At 47.8% G+C, this 27,977-nt stretch overlaps 2 long non-coding RNA genes across 3 annotated transcripts; one reads left to right on the top strand and one right to left on the bottom strand.

Moving 5' to 3' along the window:
• Positions 1 to 27,974, bottom strand: LOC116973577. 2 transcript variants are annotated; one of them, XR_004412086.1, is made up of 3 exons: positions 27,786 to 27,974; positions 5,120 to 5,289; positions 1 to 464 (listed from the first exon to the last, which is right to left on the bottom strand). It is a non-coding gene; the product is annotated as an uncharacterized LOC116973577 (long non-coding RNA). The 2 variants fall into 2 exon arrangements; XR_004412085.1 differs by lacking the exon at positions 27,786 to 27,974 and adding an exon at positions 10,108 to 10,281.
• On the top strand, positions 8,550 to 15,717 carry LOC116973578. Its single transcript, XR_004412087.1, has 3 exons — positions 8,550 to 8,575; positions 11,752 to 11,755; positions 15,694 to 15,717. It is a non-coding gene; the product is annotated as an uncharacterized LOC116973578 (long non-coding RNA).
• Positions 27,975 to 27,977: the final 3 nt, after the last annotated feature.

The raw sequence follows: 27,977 nt of genomic DNA, 5'->3' as shown, positions 1-27,977 counted from the left end.
TCTGCGTTGTGACTGGGGAAATGTGGGGTTAATTTGTCAGGGACCCCCACCCCGGGCAGATCAGTGTGTGCGGTTCACTTTGCTGGCAGCCTCTAGGAAACTATCTGCGCCGATCATCTTGCTCAGGGATCAAACTATTTCCCTGATACCACTCGACAAAATTCTCCCGGCTGTAGAACAGCTGGAAATCCCATTCAGCGTTAATGGTGTAAATCACACACATGGAAACATGAAGCAAAGGAGCTAACTGGGGGGGGGGAGAGAGTTCTGTGCAGAGCCCGGCGTTGCCGAGGGAACAGTGACGCAAGTGTGTTCCACTTACAGTGGGCTGGCGCGCTGCCAACTCCGCTCTTGATCGCTGGAGTGAAGCCTTATCCCCGGCCGTCTGTCTTTAACCTTCCTGTGTCTGTCTGAGTCCTCTGCTCAACCCAGCCGGCAGAGAGAGATGCCCTTTCCTTTACACGCTGTGAGAGGAGAAAGAGATTACACGCAAAATAGAAAAACAGTGCCTCGTATTCAGACACAAAGCGTTGGAGAGTCATTCAGTCCCTTCGGTCCTACTTGCCCATGCCGTCCCAGATGCTACATCTGCATTAGTCCCACCCGCCCCCCGCCTTTGGCCCATTTCCATCTGAACCCTGCTCCAAGGCCCAGTTACATCCATGCCTTCCGTCTAAACCTAAGATCGTTGGACATAGGAGCAGAACTAGGCCATTTGGCTCATCAAGTCTGCTCCATCATTCAATCATGGCTGATCTATTTATCCCTCACAACCCCATTCTCCTGCCTTCTCCCAGTAATCTTTGATGCCCTTACTAATCACGAATCTATCAATCTCTACTTTAAAAATACCCAATGACTTGGACTGCACAGCCGTCTGTGGCAATGAATTCCACAGATTCATCACCCACTGGCTAAAGAAATTCCTCCTCAAATCCATTCTAAACGTAGGTCCTTTTATTCTGAGGCTGGTCCTAGACTCTCCCATAACTGGAAAAATGCTCTTCACATACGCTCTAGGCTTTTCATTATTTGGTATCTATGTACCTGTCCAAATGCCTTTCAAATGTTGTTATTATACCTGCCTCAACTACCTCCACTGGCAGCTTGTTTCACATACCCACCATCCTCTGTGTGAAAAAGTTTCCCCTCAGGTTCCTGTTAAATCTTTTCCCTCTCACCTTAAACCCATGCCCTCTGGTTCTTGCTTTAATAATAATAATAATGTCTTTATTTATATAGCACATTTTTAGTCAACTTGCATTGACCCCAAAGTGCTTCACACAATTACTTCCATACAGACAGGCAAAGTTGGGTGAAGTGTCTTGCCCAAGGACACACACAGGCAAAGGTGGGTGAAGTGTCTTGCCCAAGGACACAACGACAGTATGCACTCCAAGCAGGATTCGAACCAGCTACCTTCCGGTTGCCAGCCGAACACTTAGCCCATTGTGCCATCTGTCGTCCTTATTCCCTAGGCTTTCCCTATTCTGAGTAAAAGACTGTGCGTTCTCCCTATCTATTCCCCTCATGAGATTCTGCCTATCCATATTCTTCAGATATGCTGCCTGGCCCGCTGAGTTACTCCAGTGCTTTGTGTCTTTTTCTTTTACAAAGCAGCTTCTGCAGTTCCTTGTTTCACCTCATATTCCACTGGGGTAGCTTACAGCCCAGCGGTATGAACACTGAATTCTTCAATTTTGATTAATACGCCCTCTCTCATTCCTGTGCCCTATCTCCACCCCGGAGTACACCCATTTCTCCCACATGAACTCTCGGAGTTTAGGGACAGGGTCTATCACCATTCGGTGTCCCGGGAGCTGGGATCCCGAGATCAAGCATGGTAGGCAGCCACTTGACGATGAACCCATCCATTTGGTGGACTTCATAACGACTCTTGGCCAGAGCCAAACTAAAAGCACCTCATCTCCCCAAAACAGGCAGCCTGCATAACATGCATGTTGTTTTGTTCGGTGGCTGGTATTGCACTAAAAATCTATTTCATAAATTATGAATCGCTGAAAAGGGGCAGTTGGATTATTGCCAGCCAATCCTGATCCCTGTTGCTGAGTGGACGGCAGAGATCTTTCACGAAAGATCCTTCCTTTGTCTTTCTCGCCCTTTTGCAACATACTGACTCCTAGTCCAGACACCCTCTTGATTTAGCTTGCTCTCGCTTTTCCTTTGGTCTGCTTACCGATGTGTAGAACACCTTGGGGTGTTTACTGAGAAATAGATGCTACATGGATTCAAGCCACTGATCATCACCGATTGCAGGGATGAGTATACCACTGGTCAGATCATCAGATATAGGAGCAGAATTAGCCCATCGAGTCTTCCCAACCACTCGATCATTGCTGATCTATTTTTCCCTCTCAACCCCATTCTCCTGCCTTCTCCCTGTAATCTTAGACACCCTTACTAAGCAATCTCCACTTAAAAATACCTTATAACTGGTGGCAATGAATTCCACAGATGCATCACCCTCTGGCTAAAGAGATTACTCCTCATTTTCCATTCTGAAGGTACATCCATTTATTCTGTGCCCTCTGACCCTAGACTCTCCCACCACTGGAAACATCCTCTCCACATTTTGCTTCTGAAAAGACGCGCAAGTAAGTAGGATCCTCTCACCAACTGTTTTCAGAACAATGTGGGGAGATATTACCTGAAAATGTAAAAAAAATTAAAAAGAGTTATATAAAGGACAGGAATGTTTCTTTAGTAACTTCAACAGATCCCAAGCAGCCCTCGGCCCGATGGTATGCGTACTCTGGAATCTCTGAAATTCTCTGCCACAGAAGGTAGTTGAGGCCAGTTCATTGGCTATATTTAAGAGGGAGTTAGATGTGACCCTTGTGGCTAAAGGTATCAGGGGGTATGGAGAGAAGGCAGGTACAGGATACTGAGTTGGATGATCAGCCATGATCATATTGAATGGCGGTGCAGGCTCGAAGGGCCGAATGGCCTACTCCTGCACCTATTTTCTATGTTTAGAAGTGTATCGTGCGTGAGTGTCAGATGTAGCTCAACTTGCAGCCACTTAACATTCATAGAAACATAGAAAATAGGTGCAGGACTGGGCCATTCAGCCCTTCGAGTCAGCACCGCCATTCAATATAATCGTGGCTGATCATCCTAAATCAGTACCCCATTCCTGCTTTCTCCCCATATCCTTTGATTCCGTTAGACCTGAGCTAAATCTAACTCTCTCTTGAAAACGTCCAGTGAATCAGCCTCCACTGCGTTATGTGGCAAAGAATTCCACAGATTCACAACTCTCCTACAGAGTAGGGGGGGTGGATCCAGTACCCAACCTGTTGACCTTACACGAACTTTGGTCAAAGAGCTTTACCCTCATCGGTGATCTGAAAAGCAAGATGGAGGTTTTGCTGATCAAATTCCAGCCTAGGTTTGAGGCGGACTGGAGCTGAATGCACCAGAAGCCATTTGTTGCAGCAGTGGGTGGGAAGTCTATAGAGAGGATGAATGAAGGGATTTGAAAATAAGGAGAACTCTTACCAAGTTAAAAACCAAGGAGCAAAACCCAGAGTGCTGGAGGAACTCAGCGGGTCCATATATGGAGGACCTACTGATGAGGGATCGGGACTTCTAAAAAATATATTGACAATCCTGAACAAAACACTTCTTCAGACGGAAGAAGGGTCCAGACCCGAAACGTCGTCTGCCCATTTCTATCCACAGATGCTGCTTGACCCGCACCTGTGAGAGTTCCTGCAGCGCTTTGTGTTTTGCTCGGATTTGTCAAGAAAGATTATTTTAGAAACACTGCAGCAGTTGTCATGGATGCACATCCCGCAACAGTATCCCCCTGTACTTTGTCCCTGTTGTGGAGTGGCAGCATGTATGTTGCAGTTGCGTGCAATGCCTCCACCCGCTAAATGTGCACACTGTCGCTGCCAATTCCAGACATGGAAAAACATCAAAACCATCTGCTCCCAGGGATTTATTTATAAATCAGACCATAACCCTTTATTTACCTTGGTGTGTCAGTGCATTTATATGTCTCAATGTGTGCAGGCAAGTGTGTGTGTGTATGTGCTTGTGTATGTGCGTGTGTGTCAGTGCATTTATTTGTCTATATGTGTGTAGGCATGTGTGTGTGTGTGTGTGTGTGTGTGTGTCAGTGCATTTATATGTCTCGATGTGTGCAGGCAAGTGTGTGTGTGTGTGTGCGTGTGTATGTCAGTGCATTTATATGTCTCTATAAGTGTGTGTGAGTCCATATATATATATCTATGCGTGCAGGCATGTGTGTGTTAGTGCATATATGTCTATTTGTAGGCCTGTGTAGATAGTGCGCGTGTGTGTCTCCATGTGTGCGTCTGTATGTGTATATGCGTGCATATTTGTGTGTGTGTGCCTGTGAGTGTGTAATCATACACAGTGCGATCCCACAACCAGTGGCTTGATTTGAAAGAGTTCGCTGGGTGAGAAGGCTGGCCTCCCTATCACCCACTTTCCAGTGGTGCAAAAACGAGCGTTGCATATTTTCCTGTTTCTGTAAGAGGAGCTTTGTGACATGATTACTTTGTGCAAGAAAGGAAGTGGTTAAAATGTGCCGTTCTGGTATTGTTGAAACACAGCTGTAACTCAGCAAAAACAGGGAAACAGCGGCTTTGAAATAGGTTAAAAACCGAATCCCTCCCACTGCCAAATATGTCGCGAGTCAAATGAGCTGTTTATAACCGTAAATAAAAAAGGGCTCAGCCACTCATGTGATCAGGCTGCATCATACTGACAGTTCAGTATAGGAAGTGAAATTAGACTCACAATACAAATGCATTGTTTTTTTTCTTTCAAACTGTTCCTCTTAACCCAAAAGAATGCAAGACTGAGGGGGGAAAAAAAGCAAGAGGGGAAGAGAAAGTTTATTTTTGAACCTCTTTGATAACCATGAAAAGCCTCTGCCTCAGCCTATGGGAGTTGCGGTGGATTAATTCAGAGGAGGGCAGACCAGTGAATATTCTCGTTGTGCCTGTGTGCTGCAACAATAAACTCATGCCAAGCCACATTCTTTAGCAATCTGGCTCCGTGCCCATCTGAAAGCAAAAGCGAGAGGAAGAGGAAAAAAAACAAGCATCAAAAGAAATCCAACCTCCACAAACTGCTGCCAACACTGTAAAGTTTCCATGATGATGGTCTCTTACATCTCAGCCCTGTTTGCTGCTTGCTTCAAACACTGCTGCTTGTGTTGTCTGTTCTGCACACTGTACCTGAAGGGCCTTGGAAGGGTTACCAACCCTCCAGGAATTAGAAGTTAATCTCCTGTAAGCACAAAAACACTCAGTCGCAAATTCACTGAGGGAATTGTTAAATAGTTTGTGTCTGTGTTTCTCCAAAATATTTCTCCAGTGTTGCTCCTTATTGATCACTAGGGAGGGAGGCAGGGAAGGGGGAGGGTGGGAGATAATGAACCATCCAGGAACATGCCTTTCATTTATATAGCGCCTTGCGAGACGCTTCAAGGCTCCTCTGAGCGGAATGTGTCCTCTTCGAGAATGTGGTTACAAATAAATAGGAAGAGGTATGTGGAGAATTTTGCTTGGAACATGTGTTCCCCCCTGAACAGTCATGTGTATATGTGGCCCACAGGCTCTCTTTTGAGTGCTGTTGCTTGTGAGTTATTGACTCATGAACGGCACAGAGCTTTCCTGCTTTTCTTGGAAGTAGGGCCATCCTTCTGAGGGAGCGATAGAACCTTCCCCTTGACAGGCCCCTCTGCCAGAGCAGCATTGCCTCTTTAGCTCACCGGACACACTGCCAAGCTTTCCACTCTAAACAGTCTGGGATGATTTTGGAGATACAGTGCGTTAACAGGCCATGCTGACCACTGATCACCCTGTACACTGACACGATCCCACACACGGGACAATTCACAATATTTTTACCATAGCCAACAAACCTACAAACCCCGTACATCTTTGGAGTGTTGGAGGAAACCGCGGCACCCGGAGAAAACCCACGCAGTCACGGGAAGAACTCCATACAGGCAATACAATACAATACAATACAATTCAATTTATTGTCATTTGGACCCCTTGAGGTCCAAACGAAATGTCGTTTCTGCAGCCATACATTACAAACAAATAGACCCAAGACACAACATAATTTACATAAACATCCATCACATTGCTGTGATGGAAGGCCAAAAAAACTTCTCTCTCCACTGCACTCCCCCCCCCGATGTCAAAGTCAAAGTCAAAGCCCCCGGCGGGCGATGGCGAATTGTCCCGTGGCCATTAAAGCCACGCCGGGTGATGCAAGGTCGCACACCGGGTCTTGTTGTTGGAGCCCCCGGCGCGCGCTCGCAATCCCGCAACCATTCCAAGCCGCGCGGGGCGGTGCTGTAAGGCCCCGCTCCAGGAGCTCTTCAACCCCGCAACTCGGGCGGGAGAAGTCGCCGTTGCGGAAGCCCCGAAAAGCGGTCTCCCTCCAGGGACCCGCGGGCTCCCGGTGTCACTGTCCGCCAAACCCGCAGTTGCAGCCACCGAATCTCCGGGGGTCGGGCCGCAGCAGCGTTCACCACAGCTCCACCCGCCCTGGACTCGGCCAGCTCCGCAACGGTGAGGTGAGTAGTCGGCACCAGAGCCCCCGGTCTTCCTGTTGGAGGCCGCTCCTCGTTGCAGCCCCAACGACAACAGAGACCCGACAAAGAAAAGGTCGGGTCTCCCGTGCAGGGAGAGATTTAAAAGTTACCCCCTCCCCCCCCACACCACCCCCACACACATACCCCAACAAAAAATAACAAAAACTACATAAAAACATAGACATAAAATAATAAAAACGCAGACGGACTGCAGAGGCCGCTGCTGACGAGAGTCGCGCCGCCCACCGATGACTGATCGGTGCACCCATAGTCAGGATCGCACCCAGGTCCCTGGCACTGTAATGCTCCTGTCCCACTTAGGAAACTTGAACGGAAACCTCTGGAGACTTTGTGCCCCACCCAAGGTTTCCGTGCGGTTCCCGGAGGTTCCCGGAGGTTTTTGTCAGTCTCCCTACCTGCTTCCACTACCTGCAACCTCCGGCAACCACCTGCAACCTCCGGCAACCACCTGCAACCTCCGGGAACCGCATGGAAACCTTGGGTGGGGCACAAAGTCTCCAGAGGTTTCCGTTCAGGTTTCCTAAGTGGGACAGGGGCATAAGGCAGCAACTCTACCGCTGCGCCACCGTGCCGCACTTACACAATCTTGAGACAATACATAGAACAGTACAGCACAAGAGCAGGACATTTGGTCCACAATGCCTGTGCTAAACATGAAGCCAAGATAAACTAATCCCCTCTGCCTGAACATGATCCATATCTTTCCATTCCCTATATGTACCCACCTAAAAGACTTTTAAATGCCAATGTTGTATCTGCCAACATCACCATCCCTGGCAGCATTCATGTCCTAGGAGCAGAATTATGTTATTTTGGGTCATCGAGTCTACTCTGCCATTCAATCTTTTCCTCTCAACCATATTCCCCTGCCTTCTCCCCGTAACCTTTGACACCTTTACTAAACAAGACCCTGTCATTCTCCACTTTAAAAAGTGCCCAATGAAGGCCTCCACAGCCTTCTGTGGCCATGAATTCCACAGATGCACCACCCTCAACACCACACTATGCATCTTTAACTCAAATGTGAAACAGGTGATGCTGTGTGGATCAGAGACATGGAAAACAACAAAACACACTACAAACAGGCTGCAAACATTCATCAACACCTGCCTTAGGAGAATACTTAACATCTGGTGGAGAGACAAAGGAAGCAACAGTGGACCTGTGAAAAAGAACAAGTCAGGAGCCCATTGACTTACAAATTCGAAGGAAAAAATGGAGTTGGATTGGACACACCCTCAGGAAACCTGCCACAAACATCACCCGGCAAGCCCCGAAATGGAACCCCCAAGGGAAAAGGAAAAGAAGTTGCCCCAGGAACAGCTGGAGAAGAGGTGTCCAGACAGAAATGCCTGAGAGTGGGCTCACCTGGGGAGATCTCGAAAGAACTGCCAACAACCAAGTGAGGTGGCCTATGCTCCCTAGAGGAGCAAAGGGCTTAAGGAGAAGTAAGAAGACCACCCTCTGATTAAAAAAAATCCTCCTCATCTTTCTGAAGGTATGCCCTTTTATTCTGAGGCTGTGACCTCTGGTCCTAGACTTTCCCACTAGTGGAAACATCCTCTCCACATCCAAGCCTTTCACTATTCAGTAAGTTTCAATGAGGTACCCCCTCATCCCTCTAAACTCCAGTGAGTCTTGTAAACCCCCTCTCAATCCTGTCCAACTCCAGCACACCCTTCCTGAGATATGAGGCACAAGACTGATCACAATACTCCAAATGCGGTCTAACAAGCACCTCTACTCGCTGGCCTTTAGAAGGATAGGGGCGGACCCATTGAAACTTACCGAATAGTGAAAGGCCTGGATAGAGTGGATGTGGAGAGGATGTTTCCACTAGTGGGAGAGTCTAGGACTAGAGGTCACAGGCTCAGAATTAAATGACTTTCGTTCCTTTAGGTAGGAGATGAGGAGGAATTTCTTTAGTCAGAGGGTGGTGAATCTGTGGAATTCTTTGCCACAGTAGGCTGTCGAGGCCATGTCAATGGATATTTTTAAGGCAGAGATAGCTAGGTTCTTGATTTGTACGGGTGTCAGGGGTTGTGGGGAGAAGGCAGGAGAATGGGGTTAGGAGGGAGATAGTTCAGCCAAGATTGAATGGTGGAGTAGACTTGATGGGCTAAATAGCCAAATACTGTTCCAATCACGTATAAACATGAACTTATGAAGCCTTAGCATTACATCCTTGTTTTTTTAATAATCTAGTCCTCTCTAAATGAATGCTAACATTGCATTTGCCTTCCTTACTATTGATTCGACGCGTTCCAAGCACCCTCCACTCTGTGTGTGAAAAAAACAACTTTAGACTTGGAGACGTGAATGCTTCTAACACTCAACAAAGTGCCTCCACTATTTTTATTAATAAAACATCTGTTGAATATTTGATAGTTTTCTCCTTCCTAATGACCGCACCGCCCTTTCGAATTTCACAACCCCTACACTCGCTCTGCGAACAGGGTGTGAATAATAGATGCAAGCGTGACAATAGACAATAGGTGCAGGAGTAGGCCATTCGGCCCTTTCAGCCATTCACTGTGATCATGGCTGATCATCCCCAATCAGTAGCCCGTTCCTGCCTTCTCCCCATACCCCTTGACTCCGCTATCTTTAAGAGCCCTATCTAGCTCTCTCTTGAAAGCATCCGGAGAATCGGCCTCCACTGTGTTCTGAGGCAGAGAATTCCACAGACTCACAACTCTCTGGGTGAAAAAGTGTTTCCTCGTCTCCGTTCTAAATGGCTTACCCCTTATTCTTAAACTGTGGCCCCTGGTTCTGGACTCCCCCAACGTCAGGAACATGTTTCCTGCCAAACCCTTAATAATCTTTATTCAATAAGATCCCCTCTCATCGCTGAGGCCGGCTTAGAGCCGCTGTATTTACGGGGAGTGTGTAAGAAGGAACTGCAGATGCGGGTTTACACGGAAAATAGACACAAAATGCTGGAGTAACTCAGCTGCTCAGGCAGCATCTCCCTGAATAATGGAGTCTCTCATGTCTGTCCCACTGAGTTATTCCAGCATTTTGTGTCTGTTTACAAGGAGTGTCTGGCGGCTCGGTGATTGTGCGTCTCCCTTGTGGCCTGGAGCCCCCATCAGTAGTTTGAGGGGGGGGGAGGAGGAGGGGGCGGAGGAGGGGCGGGGAGGCTGCTGGAAGATGTGGCCTGTCCTAGCCCTCACTTCCTCCTGCATTCCCTGCCGTCTCCCAAGCCCCCCTCCCCCCCGAGCCGTCCTTTGACAACATTCTCATCCAGAGGGGGCAAAGTGGGAAGAGGGTACACTTCCCCCCCTCGCTCTGACCCCACTGTAAGAACTGCCTCTGTGATGTTAACTGCAGCAAACTGAATCAGGGGTTTTCACAGCTCCTCTTGAGTCAGTGCCATGAAAAGTTAACTGCGATAACAAGCTTGAAATGCTCGACTGTTATTTGCTTGTCATCTTAATCAATGCATCTCATCAGCTGATGTTAACACTACATACCATAAATAATGACTCCACAAAGCCAGTGCTGTCGCTGTGAAAGGGCCACTCTCACTGCTGGGCCACAGGCCAAGCTTCTCGTACAGGCAAACCATTCAGTGCACAAACAACCTCGCTCTCATCTCCCAGAGAAATTCTGGCCTCAATTCCCATCGCACGGACTCTGAGGCACGGAATGAAGGGGAAGGGAGTGGGGGGGGGGGAGCAGAGAAATTCCCAGAACCCAGGATAACAGTGCAGCTTTTTTACATAGGGAGGTTCCAGCCTCTTTGTAGGTCATGACTTTTTTTTTCCCTCGTAGATTAAACATACAGGTTCCCTGCCATTTCCATCCTCCCGCTGATACTAACAGCAGTGAGCTCAGTGCTTAAAAATAGAATGCCTGTTTTTTATTTTTTTGGAGACACAAGAGACTACAGATACTGGTGCTGGAGGAACTCACATATTACGTTCCTCCAACATTAAACTGAGGATTAGGAAGAGGTTGAGCAGGCTAGGACGTTATTTTCTGGAGCATAGGAGGCTGAGTGGTGGTCATGAGGGGAATCGATAGAGTGAAATACCCAGTGTAGGGGAATCAAAAACCAGAGGACGTAGGTTTTAAGGTGAGAGGGGCAAGATTTAATAGGAACTTGAGTGGCAACATTTTCCCTCAGAGGGTGGTGGGTATATAGAACAAGCAGCCAAAGGCAGTAGTTGAGGTAGGTACTACAGCAGCGTTTGAAATTCTGGTAAATGGATAGGAAAGATTTAGAGGGACATGAGGCAAACAGGGACAAATGGGGCTAGCTTAGATGGGGCATCTTGGTTAGCAGGGACATGTTGGGCCAAAAGGCCTGTTTCCCTGCTGAATGACAATGACATTCAAGGCTCGGAGGCTCGGCCGCGGGGCCCAGTGGACGACAATGTCGGGAGCTCGCAGGTCACAGGTTGGTGACCTGTTCTCCGGAGCTCCCACAACAACAGCTTCGTCCGCTGGACTGGACGGCAGCATCTTCGTCAGCTTCGACCACCCCGGGCCGCGGAGTTTGAACCGGCCCGTTCGTGGAGCTCGGATTCAGCCGCGGGACTGACTTACTTACCATCACCCGGCGGGGTCACAACATCGGAGGCTTGGATCGCCTCAGCGCAGAGGGAGAACAAGGAGGGAAGAGACAAGGACTTTAAGACTTTTGCCTTCCATCACAGTGAGGAGGTGCTTGGTGAACTCACTGTGGTGGATGTTAAATCTGTGTTTATTGTGTGTTTTGTTATTTTATTCTATATTATGACAGCAAGGCACAAAATATTGTTCAGACTGAAAAGTCTGAATGACAATAAAGGATACTTGATACTTGATACTTGACTTAACAAACCGTTGGAGAGACTTAGCGGGTCAGGCAGCGGTCTATGGAGGGAATGGACAAACAATGTTTTGGGTCAGATCTCTTCAAAGAAAACCGAACGAAGAAGCCATCACTCTGTCCATGTCCCACCACAGATGCTACCTGACTTGCTGAGTATCCCCCAGCACTGTGTGTTTTGCTCCTTTTCGTTTCACTGTGGCCGATTCAGTGGAGAGGTTGCTGGTGGTGCAATGGGTATGGGATTGAAACTGTAAGTAGTGGACATCCCTCCTAGTCTTTGGTTAGATGACTCAACAAGGCAGGTCAAAGGGCTTCGCTGGACCGCAATGACCCGTATGGACAAAGCAAGAACTGGTGTCGGCACTGGCTCAGTGGATATTGCCCTTAAACCCAGCTTCTAATAGGCTGCACATCCATAAGGTTAATGTTTCAATTCCTGACATTGAGGCATAAAATTGATACTGACACTCACAATTTATTTGTTTAAGAAGGAATTACAGATGCTGGAAAATCGAAGGTAGACAAAAATGCTGGAGAAACTCAGCGGGTGAGGCAGCATCTATGGAGCGAAGGAAATGGGCAACGTTTCGGATCGAGACCCTTCTACAGACTGATGTGAGGGTGGGGGGGCGGGAAGAAGAAAGGAAGAGGCGGAGACAGTGGGCTGAGGGAGAGCTGGGAAGAGGAGGAGAAAGCAAGGACTATGTTCATGGCTTCTGGCACTTTCCCTTGCAACCGCAGGAAATGCTACACTTGTCGCTTTACCTCCCCCCTTGACTCCATTCAAGGACACAAGCAGTCTTTCCAGGTGCGACAGAGGTTCACCTTACCTCCCCAACCTCATCTATTGCATACGCTGCTCTAGGTGTCAACTGTTCTACATCGGTGAGACCAAGCGTAAGCTTGGCGATCGCTTCACCCAACACCTCCACACAGTTCGCAATAACCAACCTGATCTCCCGGTGGCTCAGCACTTCAACTCCCCCTCCCATTCCGAATCCGACATTTCTGTCCTGGGCCTCCTCCATAGCCAGAGTGAGTCCCACCGCAAATTGGAGGAGCAGCACCTCATATTTCGCTTGGGCAGATTACACCCCAGCGGTATGAACATTGACTTCTCTAATTTCAGGTAGTCCCTGCTTTCTCCTCCCCTTCTCAGCTCTCCCTCAGCCCACTGTCTCCACCTCTTCCTTTCTTCTTCCCGCCCACCCACCCCCCCCCCCCCCCCACCCTCACATCAGTCTGAAGAAGGGTCTCGACCCGAAATGTTGCCTATTTCCTTCGCTCCATAGATGTTGCCTCACCTGCTGAGTTTCTCCAGCATTTTTGTCTAACACAATTTATTTTGTTAAATTTAGTTTAGTTTAGAGATACAGTGCGGAAACAAGCCCTTTGGCCCACCGATTCCACGCCGACAAGCGATCCCTGAACACTAGCACTATCTTATACATCAGGGGTAATTTACCATTCATGGAAATGGCATTAACCAATTAACATGTACATCTTTGGAGTGTTGGAGGAAACCGCGGTGAGCACCCAGAGAAAACACACGCTGTCACAGGGAGAGCGTACAAACTCCATACAGTCAGCAGAACCCACAGTCAAGATCGAACCTGGGTCTCTGGCGTTGTAAGGCAGCAACTCTACCACAGCGCCACCATGCCACCCTGTCTTCTTGTACAGAAGGAGGCTATTTAAACCATAATATCTCAGAGCAGTCCCATCAGTCCTATACTCCACTCCCCCTCAACCATTCGCTGTAAGCTGTTCTCCATCACTGCCTCCTCGTCTCCCCCTTGGTGGCCCCAACTCCGTCCTAAGCCAGGGGTAAACCCCAGCAGCCGCTTCACATCCCATCACGTGCACCACTCCGATAGAGCACCGCGAAAGGGGGTGGAAGAACCCACAGTCACAGTGAGAACGTGCAGACTCCGCAGAGACAGCGTCAGAACTCGGGTTGCTGGAGCGGTGAGGCAGGGACACTGCCCGCTGCACCACCATGTTTCCTTCCCCTCCCCCCCTCCCATGGTACACTATGGAGGAGCATATAGGAGCACTAGATTGCAAGGACAAAGGGGCAGGAGAAGGCCATTTGGCCCATCAAGCCTGTCCCACTATTCAAAATGATCGTCTGATCTAAACCCCTTCCAGCCCTCAACCCGTGTTCAGTGCCAATTCCCCATAACCCTCAATTTCTTGATCTTTCAATATTAATGTATCTCCACCCTAAATATATCTGATGATCCGCTTAAGGGGCAAAGTTTTCCAGACATTTACTCCTCTCCGAGAAGAGATTTCTACTCATCTCACCTCACCCCAGTGAGGAGGTCGGGTTGGCGGTCGATGAGGGTGCCGCTGGTCGAGGTGGGGACGTCGGGGTGGTCGATGTCGAGGATGACGTCGGCGGCTGAGGTGGGTGCCAGAGGATGGATGTGTTACCGAGAACAAAGGAGAATCCGGAGTGGGGGGATCGCCATGATGAAGAACAGAGGAGGATCCAGCATGGGGGGGGGGGGGGTCACCATGACGAAGAACAGAGGAGGATCCAGCATGGGGGGGGGGGGGCGAGAACTAAGGTGGGGGCCACAAATGGAATGTATTAAAATTGGTTTGTGTAAAATGGAATACTCTGTAACTCTGGCGGCGCCCTTTATGTAGCGACTCTTTGCATACCTTGGGTACACAAAACAAAGAATATCACTGTGAATTGTCACATGTGACAATAAGTATCATTCATTCAAGTGGCCCGGTTTCAGTTTGTAGCTCTGTCCCCCTGTGCGTGACTCTCCCATTAATAAAAACAGCTTAGCATCTCCCTTATCTGCCTTAGCATAATGTCTGAGTAAGGTCACACTTCCCTCAATAAGGTCACTGGCAGCTGCACTGTTCTGAGAATTTCCAAACCACTTACAATCGTGCGTGTTAATGACTAAAGAGTAACGAGAATGTTTCACTCCTTCATCCATTGGGGCTTTCAAAGTTCTTTGTCACAGCCATTTTCTCAAATGAAATAACGTCTAAATGCAAAGGTAATTTTGCGCATAATGCATTCTCCCAGTGCTGATATCTTAAGCACACACACCAGACGCAACCAGTCATGAGGTACACACACACACACAAGCATGCACACTTAGAGTACATGCAAACACAAACACACCAACGTATACATGCATAGGAGATTGTCACAAAATACTGGAGTAACTCAGCGGGACAGGCAGCATTTCTGGAGGGAAGGAATGGGTGACGTTTCAGGTCGAGACCTTTCTTCAGATACATACATGCACATGCACAATTCAATTCCATTCATCCCATTTGGGTGGCACTGCAGCACAGCGGTAGAGTTTCTGCCTTCCAGCGCCAGAGACCCGGGTTCAATCCTATCTACTGGTACTGTCTGTACAGAGTTTGTACATTCTCAGAGGACAACGTGGGTTTTCTCTGGATGCTCCGGTTTGTTCCCAAACTCCAAAGGCGCACAGGTTTGTAGGTTAATTGGCTTCAGTACAATTGTAAATTGTCCCTAGTGTGTGTGGGATAGTGTTAGTGTGCGGGGTGATCGCTGGTCAATGCCGACTCGGTGGGCTGAAGGTCTTGTTTCCACGCCGTATCTCTAACGTTTAAAGTCTAAATCATGTTCCCCTTTTTCCTCCACTTCCATTAGCACCCTACAACAACAAACTAATTCTGCAGCCTGAGACACGACCAGTGTAGAGTCTTCAGTGCCAGAGGTTGGCAATAATTAGGGATCTTCTACATCATTAAAAATCTCACTTGCACCTGAATGCAAATATATTTAAATTACCCCCTTCATTCCATGAATACTAATGTCCTTCGGAGAACTCTCTTTCAGGTATTCCAATTGGCTTTTAATAAGCCCTCTTTGCAGTATTGAACATCAAATCTAGTCCTTCATCACAAGCAAAGCTTCGATGTCAGCCTTGGCCTAACATTGGCAACATGACGTGCGGCCATTGCAAAGGGTTGACTTTTCATGAGGAGTGTTCACACCTGTTTAACATGGTGTCAGAGTGCTCATGCCCACATGTCCATGGTAACCTCTTTACCTGGCTGGTTTTAGAAGGGTGAGAGGGGGGGGGGGGGATCTCGTTGAAACCTACCGAATAATGAAAGAGCTAGATGGAGTGGATGTGGAGAGTATGTTTCCAGTTGTGGGAGAGGCTGGGACCAGAGGTCATAGGCTCTAAATAATGAGGAGAAAAATTCTGTGGTGAATGTGTAGAATTAATTGCACAGACCGCTGTGGAAGCCAAGTCATTGGGTATTTTTTAAGCAGGTCAGCCATGATCGAATGATGGAGCAGACTTGATGGGCTGAATGGCCGAATGCTACCCCATTCCTCTATGCCCTTGTGGACACCTGTTTAAAACTCTCGATCCTCTTCTTCACCCCCATGCACTTACCCGAATGAAAGTCTTCAAAACCCTCCCACCTTAACTCCTCTTGTGAGAGCCTCCATATTCACCACCCTCATCACTGTGGATCAGAGGTTCCTCTCAAGTTCCCGTGCGACTTCTCTCTGCCTGTGTAATACTGCGGAGCTCCAGTCTCCCTCCCCGCTGCAAACGGCAGCACTCTCACTGTTCCAACACAGCCTTTTGAAAATCTACGTGCATTTCTCAGTATACTGCTCGACCTGTCGTTTCAAGAGAAAAAGTTGTTCATCCCTTTACTGCCTCAAGTCCTGACATTTGTATAAATATCTTTTGCACCCTACATTATCCATGGAGGTTGCAAAAGGTCTTTATCAACCCAGTAGCGCGTACCATTCTCCCAGTGCAGTTACAGAGGGATCTTGATCAGCTGGGCAAGTGGGCCGAGGAATGGCAAATAGAGTTTAATTCAGACAAGTGTGAGTTCAATTCAATTCAATTCAATTCAACTTTAATGTCATTGCACAAATACAAGTATGGGTACAACGAAATGCAGTTTAGCGTCAGTCCGTAGTAATAGTGCAATATAGAAATAAAAATACAAAATAAGCAAACAATGTGGAAGGAGAGACTGGAGAAATCTATCGGCGGGACTCCGAGTTCAGCAATGTGATAGTGTTGTTGTAGAAGCTGTTCCTCATCCTACTAGTACGAGTTGTTGCATTTGGAAAGTCAAACAAGGACAGGACCTTTCTAGTGAAAGGTAGGTCCATGGGAAGTGTTATAAAAGGGAGGGATCGAGGAAAGGGTGACAGGACCTAAGCTGTGGGGAAAGGTGGGGACTATTCCTTGGAGTGCAGGAGGTTGAGAGTGAACTTATCGAGGTGTATAAACTCATGAGAGGAATAGACAGGGTGAAACACACTTTCTATGGTAGGGGAATCAAAAACTTGAAAGCAAAGGTTTAAGATGAGATGGAAAAGATTTAATAGAACTTGAGGGGCAACTTTTTCACATAGAGAGTGGTGGGTATATGAAACAAGCTGTCAGACGGGGTGGATGAGGCAGATACATTAAGAGCATTTAAAAGACACTTGGACAGGTACATGGAGGCAAGGTTTAGAGAGATATGAGCCAAGCACAGACAAATGGGACTACCTTAGATGGGTCATCGTGCTTGATCATGAACGAGTTGGGTCGAAGGGTTGAGTTCCGCGTTGTAGGACACTATGACTAATTCAGATACAATTGAAGATCAGCACCTTCTCCAGCTTTCAATTCATCTCCAAATAATCCTGAGTTTGCTGTTTTTTTTGCTTACATCAGCCAGTATTTAAGTGATTTGTACGTTTGTATTCCCACATCCATCACCCTACATAGATTATTATTTTCAAAATAATTTTGACCTAATTTTTCCTCTGCGGAATTTAATAATTATCGTTGAAATTCACGGCAGAGATGAGCTTTTCTGATCAGTCCCACTTCCTATTTGCTGGTCTGTAGCCCGGTAGGTCAGCTGTTGACGTACTTCCTACAAGACTTTCTTTCTCCACTGGGGTCTCAACCCGAAACAAGGACTGTCCATTTCCTTCCACTCAAAACCAAGCATTGACTCAGCAATCGTTTTGCTGAACATTCGCGCTCAGTCCACCAGGACCTACTGGATCTCCTGCCTGCTAAACATTTCCCCTCCTCTTACCATTCCCATACTGACCCATATCTGAGGAAGGATGTGCTGGCTCTGGAGAAGGTCCAGAGGAGGTTTACAAGAATGATTCCATGAATGAGTGGGTTAGCATATGATGAGCGTTTGACAGCACTGGGCCTCTACTCGCTGGAGATTAGATGGTTGAGGGGGGACCTCATTGAAAATTACAGAACAATGAAAGGCATAGATAGACTGGATGTGGAAAGGATGTGTCCACTGGTGGGAGAGTCTAGGACCAGAGGTCATCGCCTCAGAATTAAAGGGTGTTCTTTTAGAAAGGAGGTGAAGAGGAACTTCTTTCGTCAGAGGGTAGTTAATCTGTGGAACTCATTGCCACAGAGGGCTGTGGAGGCCAAGTACTTTTTAAGGCAGATATAGACAAATTCTTGATTAGAACGGGTGTCAAGGGTAATGGGGAGAAGGCAGGAAAATGGGATTAGGAGCTATAGATCAGCCATGATTGAGTGGCAGAGTAGACTTGATGGGCTGAATGGCCTAATTCTACTCCTATAACTTGTGGACTTGTGAACTTTCTGTCCTAGGCATCTTCCATTGCCAGAGTGAGGCAGCACGCCAATTGGAGGAACAGCACCTCATATTCCACTTGGATAACTTGCAGCCCAATGGTATAAACATTGAATGCTCCTATTTAAACCTCTAACAACCCCCTCCCCCTCCCCTTTACCACCCCCCACCCTCCCCATGCCCCACCTGGACACACACATATTTCTCTCCTCCCACTCTCCTTCAACATTCCTTCACAATTCGCAACTCTTCAATCTATGTCTCACACTCATGCTCTAATCTCTGGATATCATCTGCCTATCAAATATCTCCCTCACCTGTGTCCACCTGTTACCTGCAACGCTTTGTCCTACTCCTTCTCTCTCCCCCAAAATCAGTCGGAAGAAGGGCCTCAACGCGGTGTCACCTATCCATGTTCTCCACAGATGCTGCCTGACCCGCTACTCCAACGCTCCATGAATCGTCACCTATCCATGTTCTCCACAGATGCTGCCTGACCCGCTGAGTTACTCCAACGCTCCATGAAACGTCACCTATCCATGTTCTCCACAGATGCTGCCTGACCCGCTGAGTTAAGGGCCTGTCCCACCAGCATGCACCTGCATGCGGCAAGCGCGACCAAACCAGAAGCGGGGACGCGCGGAGGTCGAGTGAGTGACATGAAGTTCGAGCGAAGTCCGCGGGAAGTTCGCACGTGACGTACGGAGTTGAGGGGGCTGCGGGCTGGCAGGCCGTTGCCGCGCGGAATTTTTGAACACGGTCAGTTTTTCGGAGCCCCGCGCGATGTCGGGACCAGCCCCGCACAACTGCATACGGCTCCGGCGATCGAAGTGGGACCGGCCCCGCGAGGCCGTACGGCTCAAGCGACCACGTTAGGTCGCGCTTGCCGCATGCAGTCGCATGCTGGTTGGACCGGCCCTTTACTCCAGTGCTCTGTGAAACGTCACCTATCCATGTTCTCCAGAGATGCTGCCTGACCCGTTGAGTTACTCCAGCACTTTGTCTCCTTTTGTGTAGCTCATTGTTTAGCAGTTCATTGTTTCTACATCTTGTCCCTGCACAGATGCTGTCTGACCTACTGAGTTCCTCCAATAGTGTGTTTGTTGCTCTTCTGTACCCCCCTTTCTCAAAGCAATGCAAGGTGAAAGAAAAATAGCTACTCCCAAACTCACACACAGTCATCTTGACAATAGCTTGCTCTGTACTCTTTATTTATTTGTTTGATAGACTGAATCAAAATTGGCTAGACTTTGCTCAAAAAACAATTGTTTATGGTTTAATGACCTGCTTTATTGACTCTTAGATTGTATCTTCCGGGCTCAGTATAATATCACTGCTGACATCACTGCTTAGAATTCAAAGAATTACAAGAACCCGCACAAATCTATGAATAATTTCACACTTTCAACGCACACTATCCTATCAACAAAATCCCACTCTGCGTCCAAACCAACCTGCATCACAGTTTCCATCTGTGCCAAGCTATTAATAACAACCTACTTTATATCCATGCAAAGCTACAGTAGTGACAACCACCCATTTTGCTGCCAGACCAATTTAACAACACCCACTTTACCAACTCGCCAGCCTATTAGCAAGATCACACATTCCAATTCCACCAATTCAATGACAAAATCCCATTTTCCATCCGTCACAATCAATAACAATATCCCACATTCCATCCATGACAACCCGCCAACAATATCTCATATTCAAACAAAACCGATTTATGACCAATATTCAACAGCAGGTCTGTTCCCCGATCTCCCTACTGAGGTGTAACGTTTCCCCGAATATAGCCCTCACTCAACATCCTCTTCAAATTTTTTATTATCTTCCTCGCAGTTCACCACTGCTTCAAGTTTTGTGTCATGTGCAAATCTGAAAATTGTGCCCTGTACCCTCAAGACCAAACCATACAAAGAAAAGCAGTAGCTCAGGTAGCAACCCCACTCAGTACTTCCTCTTGTCTGCAAAGCAACATTTCACCACTTCTGGTTCCTGTTACTTGGCCAATTCTATATCAACATTACCACATATCATTTTATTCCACGGTTTGTAATCTTGATGACATTACGATCTATTACGTGGCACTTTGTCAAACGTCTTTTGAAGGACACATTGCAACCGTATTTCCCTCTTTGACCTTCTCTGTTACTTCACCGCTCATCTCCATCGGTCATAATTTACCCTTAATAAATGCACACTAAGTTATTTTTACATTTATCTGAGTGGTAAGTATCTTTTTGGTTATTGTTTCCAGAATGTTGTGCTAGTGGCGAAGGTGTGTTCAGGATTGAGGCGGCACAGTGGCACAGCAGTAGAGTTGCTGCCTCACAGTGCCAGCAACCCGGGTTCGATCCTGACTACGGGTGCTGTCTGTGTGGAGTTTGTCACTTCTTCCTGTGACTGCATGGGTTTTCTCCGGAAGCTGCGGTTCCCTCCCACACTCCAAAGACATGCAGGTTTGTAGGTTAATAGGCTTCTGTAAATTAGCCCTAGTGTGTAGGGTGGATAGTGGGATAACATAGAACTAGTGTACGAGTGATCCATGGCTGGCATGGACTCAGTGGGCCAAAGGGCCTATTTCCAATCTGTATCTAAACTAAACTAAACTACAACTTTTTCCATCATTGAAGTAAAATTGGCTAATCCACAGCTCTTAGGTTTATTCATACAACCTTCCTACAGATGTTATCAATGTTTTTTTGATTAACTGTATACAGTATGTATATACAACTTTGTATCCATTCCAATTTATTAATATCCCATTTCTAATCATCGCAATCCAGTTACAATATCCCAGCCTAGCAACGCAAGCTCACTTTCTGCCACGTTACATTGTTAACAAGAATCCGCTTCTTTCCATCATAAATGTACAGTGGTGGCAGTGCAGTTGTTAGTCTGGCCACACAGGCTCCGGCAAACAATCCAGACATCTGAATTCAAATCCCAAATCAGTGGCTTCGAAATTTAGATCATACAACATTGGGAAGCATCAAGCCCAACGTGTCTGCTCTGCCATTCGATCATGGCTGATCTGTTTTTCCCTTTCAACCTCATTCTCCTGCCTCTACCGGACACCATTGACGGATCAAGAACTTATCAATATCTGCTTTACAAATACCCAATGACTTGGCCTCCACCTCCATCTGTGGCAATGAATTCTACAGGTTCGCCGACCTCTGGCTAAATAAATTCCTCCTCAGAGCAGCGTAGGTTCACCAGGTTAATTCCTGGGATGGCGGGACTGTCATATGTTGGGAGCGGCTGGGCTTGTACACTCTGGAATTTAGAAGGATGAGAGGATATCTTATTGAAACATTTCAGATTATTAAGGGTTTGGACACGCGAGAGGCAGGAAACATGTTCCCGATGTTGGGGGAGTTCAGAACCAGGGGCCACAGTTTAAGAATAAGGGGTAAGCCATTTAGAACAGAGAAGAGGAAAACCTTTTTCACACAGAGAGTTGTGAGTCTGTGGAATTCTCTGCCTCAGAGGGCGGTGGAGGCCGGTTCTCTGGATACTTTCAAGAGAGAGCTAGATAGGGCTCTTAAAGATAGCAGAGTCAAGGGATATGGGGAGTAGGCAGGAACGGGGTACTGATTGTGGATGATCAGCCAGGATCACATTGAATGGCGGTGCTGGCTCGAGGGGCCGAATGGCCTACTCATGCACCCATTGTCTATTGTCTATAGTCATCTCCATTCTGAAGGTACAGAATTACAGGGGGAGTGACTCCATGCAGTCAGATAATCAAGGTCTCCATCACTGTGCGATGAGGGAGGTAGATCCCCAGAGATGGGGAAACCCAAAATAACAGTCATCTGCCATTCCATTCCAGTCATGGAGAGTAACGCAATGTGGAGAGTGGGGATGGAGCGGAGTGACTCTGTGTGGCGAGCGGTGATGGAGGAGAGGAGTGACTCCGTGTAGGGACCAGAGATGGAGAGTGACTCCATGTAATGGCCAGAGATGGCGAGTGATGACAGTCATGAGGGAAGTGACTCCATGTGGAGAACAGTAATGGCAGGGAGTAACTCAATGTAGAAACCTATCATGGAGTGGAGTGACCCTGTGTGGAGGCCATTGATGGAGAGTGACTCCGTACAGAGGCCAGTGCTGGAGAGAGTGACTCCATGTAGAAACTGGAGATGGAGGGTGACTCTCCATGGAGACGGGTGATGGGGAAGAGTGACACCAAGTGGAGACATTCGGTGGAAGAGCGGATTAACTCCTTGTCAAGACCAGCGATGGAGGGGAGTGACTCCATGCGCAGACCTGTCCAGGACTGGAGTAACACTGTGAAGAAGAATGAGCCAGAGCAGAGACTAATGTTGGAACGGAGTAACTCCGTGTGGAGACCTGTGAGTGAGAGGAATGACTCGATGCATAGAATAGGGATAGGAGGGAGTGACTCATGTGGAGAGAGAGCGGCACACAGACTCTTTGTCGAGGTCAGAGATGGAGGGGAGTTAGTCTACGTGGAGACCATGACGGAGAGGAGTGACTCAATGTGGAGCCGAGTGTTGTAGAGTGACTCCGTGTGGAGATTAGTGGTGGTGCAGATTGACTCCATCTGTTGACCAAGGACGTAGACGAGTCTCTCCATCTCGAAGGCGAGTGGAGACCAGTGATGGAATGGAATGGTTCATGTGGGCAGAGTAATGGTGAAGGTGCCCTGCTATAGAGGGGAGTGACTCTATGGGGACACCAGTGATTGAGAGTGACTGTGTGTGGAGCCCAGTGACGTATCACAATCCTCTCACAGTGGTGCCACTGTACCGGTTGTCTACATTGTAGCCCAGTTCCTCGCTCCAATCCTCCTCTCCCCCCCCATTGATTCAAGCCTCCAACATCAGGCAACCAACATAATCAAGGACCACTCACACCCCATTTATTTTCTCTCTCTTATGTTGGTTGAAAGGTTGAAAACATGTAACACCAGTTTCAGGAACAGTTTCGTTTCCACTGTATCAGACTCTTGAATGGATCTCTTTACCAATTAAGGATGAATTTCCAATCTTCCAGACTACCTTGTGTCATTGTATCTTCTTTCCTTTTTTCTGCATTGTCTGTAGCTGTCAGAGCGTGTTTATTTTCTCGCTGGTTATTTCTCCCTGTTTTTGCACTGTTTATTTTGTCCCTTGCACTCCCTGGTGGACTCACGTATGGTTTGATTTACCTGGATAGCACGCAAATCAAAGTTTGAAGAGTCAAGTGTATGAAATTGTCATATGTACTGGCAACGGAACAATGATATTCTCATGTGCTGCAGCTTAACATGTCTGGTAATGTAATAATGAATATCCAACAATAAAATAATAAATGATCGCTAATACTAGGTAACCGTAAAACCAAAATCTGTAGTGTAACCGAAAATAATCGCCATTAAAAAAATTATGGAGACAGGAATCTTAAGCAAAACGCAAAATGCTGGAGGAACTCAGCGGGTCAGGCATTATCAATGGAGGGAAATGGATGGACGATGTTTCTTCAAAAGAAGGGTCGCGACCCGAAACGCAGTCTGTCCATTTCCCTCCACAGATGCTACACTGACACGCTGAGTTGCTCCAGCACCATGTGTTTTCCATAGATTATAGTTGCTGAGGTGGTGGTTAGTATCGTGCACTGTTCAAGGGCCGGATGGTTGTCGGGAAGAAGCTGTCCTTCAACCTGGTGGTCATGGTTTTCAGACCCTTGTATTGTCTTCCCAATTGTAGGAAGGAGATGAGAGCGTGGACAAGGTGGTGTGTGTCTTTGATAACATTCATAACATTAGCTGTGTTTTGAGACAATGCCCTCTTATAAATCCATTTGATGGATCTGTGATGGACTGGGCAGTGCCTTCCACACTCTGCAGCCTCCTTCATTCCTAGGTCTTTGAGTTACCAGATCATAATGCAATTAGTCAGTATGTTTTCTACTGTACCTAGAAAAATGTGTCAGTGTTTGGCAACATACTGAATCTCCTCAATCACCTGAGGAAGTAGAGGCATCAGTGAGCTTTCTTTGGATTGCATCAATGTGCTGCGCCCAGGACACATCTTCAAAGAGGTGCACATCGAAGACTTTGTGCCTGTTGATTCATTCCCCCATTGTCCCGTTAATGAAATCAGGTTCATGGATCCTTAGCATTCCCTTCCTGGTCAACAATCAGCTCATTGATAAAGACCAAGATTGTGGTTCAGGCGCCAATGAGCCGAGTTTCCAATCCCCCCCCCCCCACCCCCCCCCCCCCCCCCCCCCACCCCCGTACACTGGCCTATGGTCACCAATAATTCATCCAACAACAGTGGTATCATCGGCAAGTGTAAAGACGGTGTTGGAACTGTGTCTGGCACCATAGTCAATGGTGTAGGGAGAGTAGAGCAGGGAACTGAGCTCAAGGCCTTAAGGTTCTCCTGTGTTGATGGTTATCTAGGAGGAAGTGTTGTTGCCAATTGCCCACCGTTTCCCAACCCCCAGCTCAGAGCGAAGGGGGCAACGTGTGAGAGATGCCCTGCAGAATACTTTGGCTCAGAAGGGGACTTCTGATGAAGTGACCCATCTGGGCAGAATTAATCAGGAAGGGCCGCTGTGACTGCGACCCCTACCCACGGTATAATCCGCCTAACAGTGTCTCCACGGCAGTTTATCAAACGCCTGCGCCCGGGGTTGAGATTGAATGGACGGGGGGGGGGGAGAATGGTGCAGGCACAAAGGAACTGCAGATGACGGAATCTGGATCAAAAATGCAAAGTACTGGAGGAACTCAGTGGGTCATGCAGCATCTGCGGGGGGAATAGAAGGGTCTGAAGAAGGGTCTTGACCTGAAACGTCGCCTGTCCATTTCCCTCCACAGATGCTGCCTGACCCGCTGAGTTCCTCCAGTACTTTGTGTTTATCCGACAAGTGGAGGGAGGGGGGGGGGGGGGGTGTCTTGGACGCCTGTGCTCCTCCAACTAACGGCTGTTCCTCTTTTTTTTTTTACCAGGAAAGGGTTAATTTTACAACGGCGAATTATCCACAATTTCCCAAACCGGAAAATAGTGAAGGCTATTTTAATTTTGTTTTGCATGTTCCCAATAAATGAGTGAGCGCTAAGATAATGTTGAATGGGTAAAAGCAAACCAGGGGCTGGGGAACGGGTGGGTAATTGTCGGTGCAGTATCCGACCCCTGGTGGGGTCCAGGCAATGAGAGGCTGGCGGGGGGAGCGAGGGCTGCATGAGCAATATCGCGCTGACCTTGCTCAGGGAAGTATTCTCAGCGATGAAAGTGCTTAAAACGTATTTAGGTCTGGGCGATTGAAATAAACACTCGGGCGCTTCTGAGATCAAAGGGCTCGGATCAACGAGCTGCGCCGAGTGAATAATAATTTACATTTGCACAAACTTGCTTTGGTGGGGGCGGGCTTCTTCAAATATATTTCATCATCCTGTGATATAGATTGTTTGCAAGAACCTCGTATCCCCTGTTGCCATGGAAACCTTCGACGTACTTCTCCCAGTCTGTCCAATGTTAATGGGTCGATTCTTGACAGTGATTGCTCTAGGGACTTGGCTCACAGCGCGTTGCCAAGTCTCCGCTGGCACAATCATATTCGGTCTGGGGAACTGTTTCACAATCAGCCTATTTGACTTTTATATATATATATATATATATATACATACACAAACACACACGTAGTAAAAAGGCAAGTAGTCTACGGAACACAAATTCCTTTCTTGGTATTAGCCGCGGGAAGAATGGTTGCTGAAAGCCAAGTCGTTTATCTAATTATAGTTCCTCCAGCTGGTCCCATTAGTTAGCATTCCTTGTTTAGTATCGACCACCCCCCTCCACCACCACCCGGCCCCTCTCCTTTCCTCCCAATCTCCTGCAGCAGAATGCAAAGGGTTGTGTTTTTTTTCTCTCTCTCTCTTTGTGCAGTGCCCGGCGTTCGCTGTTAAAATTAGCATTCGCCTCCCCTGCCCAAAGCAGCTGGGGTCTGGGCCCCGCTTGGTGCGGCGCTTACATTCTCTGCACGAACATTCCGACCTACATTGCTGCCTCGTGTGGGTTAGGGGTGGAAATGGGGCGGGAGGGGAGAGGGGGAGAGAGAGGATTGATTCAGTTGCACAGACAGATTGGGAAAAAATAGGGGTTCTCCGTAAACCGGGTAAAGTGGGGGAGGGAGGAAGAAGGAGGAGAGGGGGAGTTGATGGGAGTTGAGACTTGGAGAATGCTGATAGAGTTAACGGGGAGACGCTGCACCATACGGGCCGTGACCCCAGCGTTTCAGGTCGTCGGGAAAATAACCAGAGGGAACATTTTTTTAAAATTTACAGTGAGTTGTTTTGATGAGGGATGCATAGTCTGAAAGGGCGGTCGGGAGCAGATTCCAAAATAACTTTCAAAAGGAAATACGCGAGAATAAAAACAAGCCCTCGGCCGCAGCGAGGGGGAGCACGTGACTCTGTCAAAGGGATTCCACGGGTAGGTTGGCCCGAACGGTCTCCTGGTTCATTCATTTCTGCTTCGATGCAGGGGTCCCGGGCGCCAGTATATTACCGTGTGAGGTTTCAAGGGGGAATTCGCTGGTGAAGGGGAAATGGAGAGGCTGTTGGTAGATAACGGGACCTCTGGCAAGTGAGAGGCTTTGAAAAGTGAGAGTGTGTCGTGTTTTAAGAGCTAAAAGGCAACTAGGGGCGAATAGGTCCACACAAGCATCAGTATGGTCGTCTAAGTGTGTAGCCACGGGTGGGAAAGGTGTTAAATGAACATGTTACCTCTGTATTTGATATAGGGAAGGTCAGGGGAGCGACTGAGTTCAGAGAAGAGGACAATTATGTCCTGAAACGTGTTGATATCACAAAACAGACGTTGGGCGGTCTTGAAACCCACAAAGGTGGATATGTCCCCTGGAACAAGCCAAATTTATCCTATGGCATTGTGAGAAGAAGCAAATAAAACAAATTGCTGGGGCCCTTTCAGAGATTTTTGCATTTTTGTTAGCTGTGGGCGAGATACCAGAACACTGGTGGGTGGCTAATGTTGTGCGTTTATTTAAGAAGAGTTGCAAGAACAACCCAGTGAACTGTAGGGCCCGTGGGCAGAACATCAGTGGGGAACTTACCCGAAGGGATTCTGCATTGGAAATGAAATACAGACGAGGGATAGTCCGCGTAGTTTTATATAAGGCAGGAGTATCACCAAGACAACACAATGAAACCACGACTTGTGTAGCCCCCATTGGTGTGTGAAGTTTCAAGGTGAAATAGGGAGAGTGCTCATAGGTGCTGGTGAAGCCATCTCGGATTTGGGAATTGGTGTGAATATAGGGGGGAGATCTCTGATGACTTACAGTTACCCCTTTCACAAAGAATGTGCGTTCTTGTAGCATCTTTTGCGGCTATGAAACCAACCCAGTGTTGTGGTTGAAGACACAAGGAACTGCAGATGCTAGAATCTCCAGTAGAACACAATGTGCCGGAGTAATTCAGCGGGTCAGGCAACGTCTGTGGATAGAATGGACAGACGGCGTTTGGGATCGGCTCCCTTCTTCAGACTTCAGTGTTGTTGATGTGCAGTCTCCGTTTTAATGCAGGGGTGAGTCTTTTAAACACCGTGTGATCTCGGCAGGCAGACTTGTGAGGTTTTACGGGTCTGCCAGCCTTCCACAGGAAATTTACATGTCAAGGCAAGGAAGAAAAACAAACCAACTCCTCAAAACATGCCCGCATACCTTGGCAAATGACAGCTGCCGTGCAAATTCTTCCCCTTCATGCAGGAGCTTGCTCGCTCTCCCCGCGTCCCTGTGCTGTGTGTAACACACAATTTGTGGCCGTCATACACACAAAGCCTCCGGGCACTGGCGGTGCTTTATTCCTCCGTGTCTGGCTCTGTTGCCCATTCAAACTTCCAGACCACAACAACG

Source organism: Amblyraja radiata, chromosome 5 (genome assembly GCF_010909765.2).
Source record: "Amblyraja radiata isolate CabotCenter1 chromosome 5, sAmbRad1.1.pri, whole genome shotgun sequence".
NCBI classification, from domain to species: Eukaryota; Metazoa; Chordata; class Chondrichthyes; order Rajiformes; family Rajidae; genus Amblyraja; species Amblyraja radiata.
The sequence above is the reverse complement of the archived record's forward strand: the minus strand, read 5'-3'. Positions and strand labels throughout refer to the sequence as shown.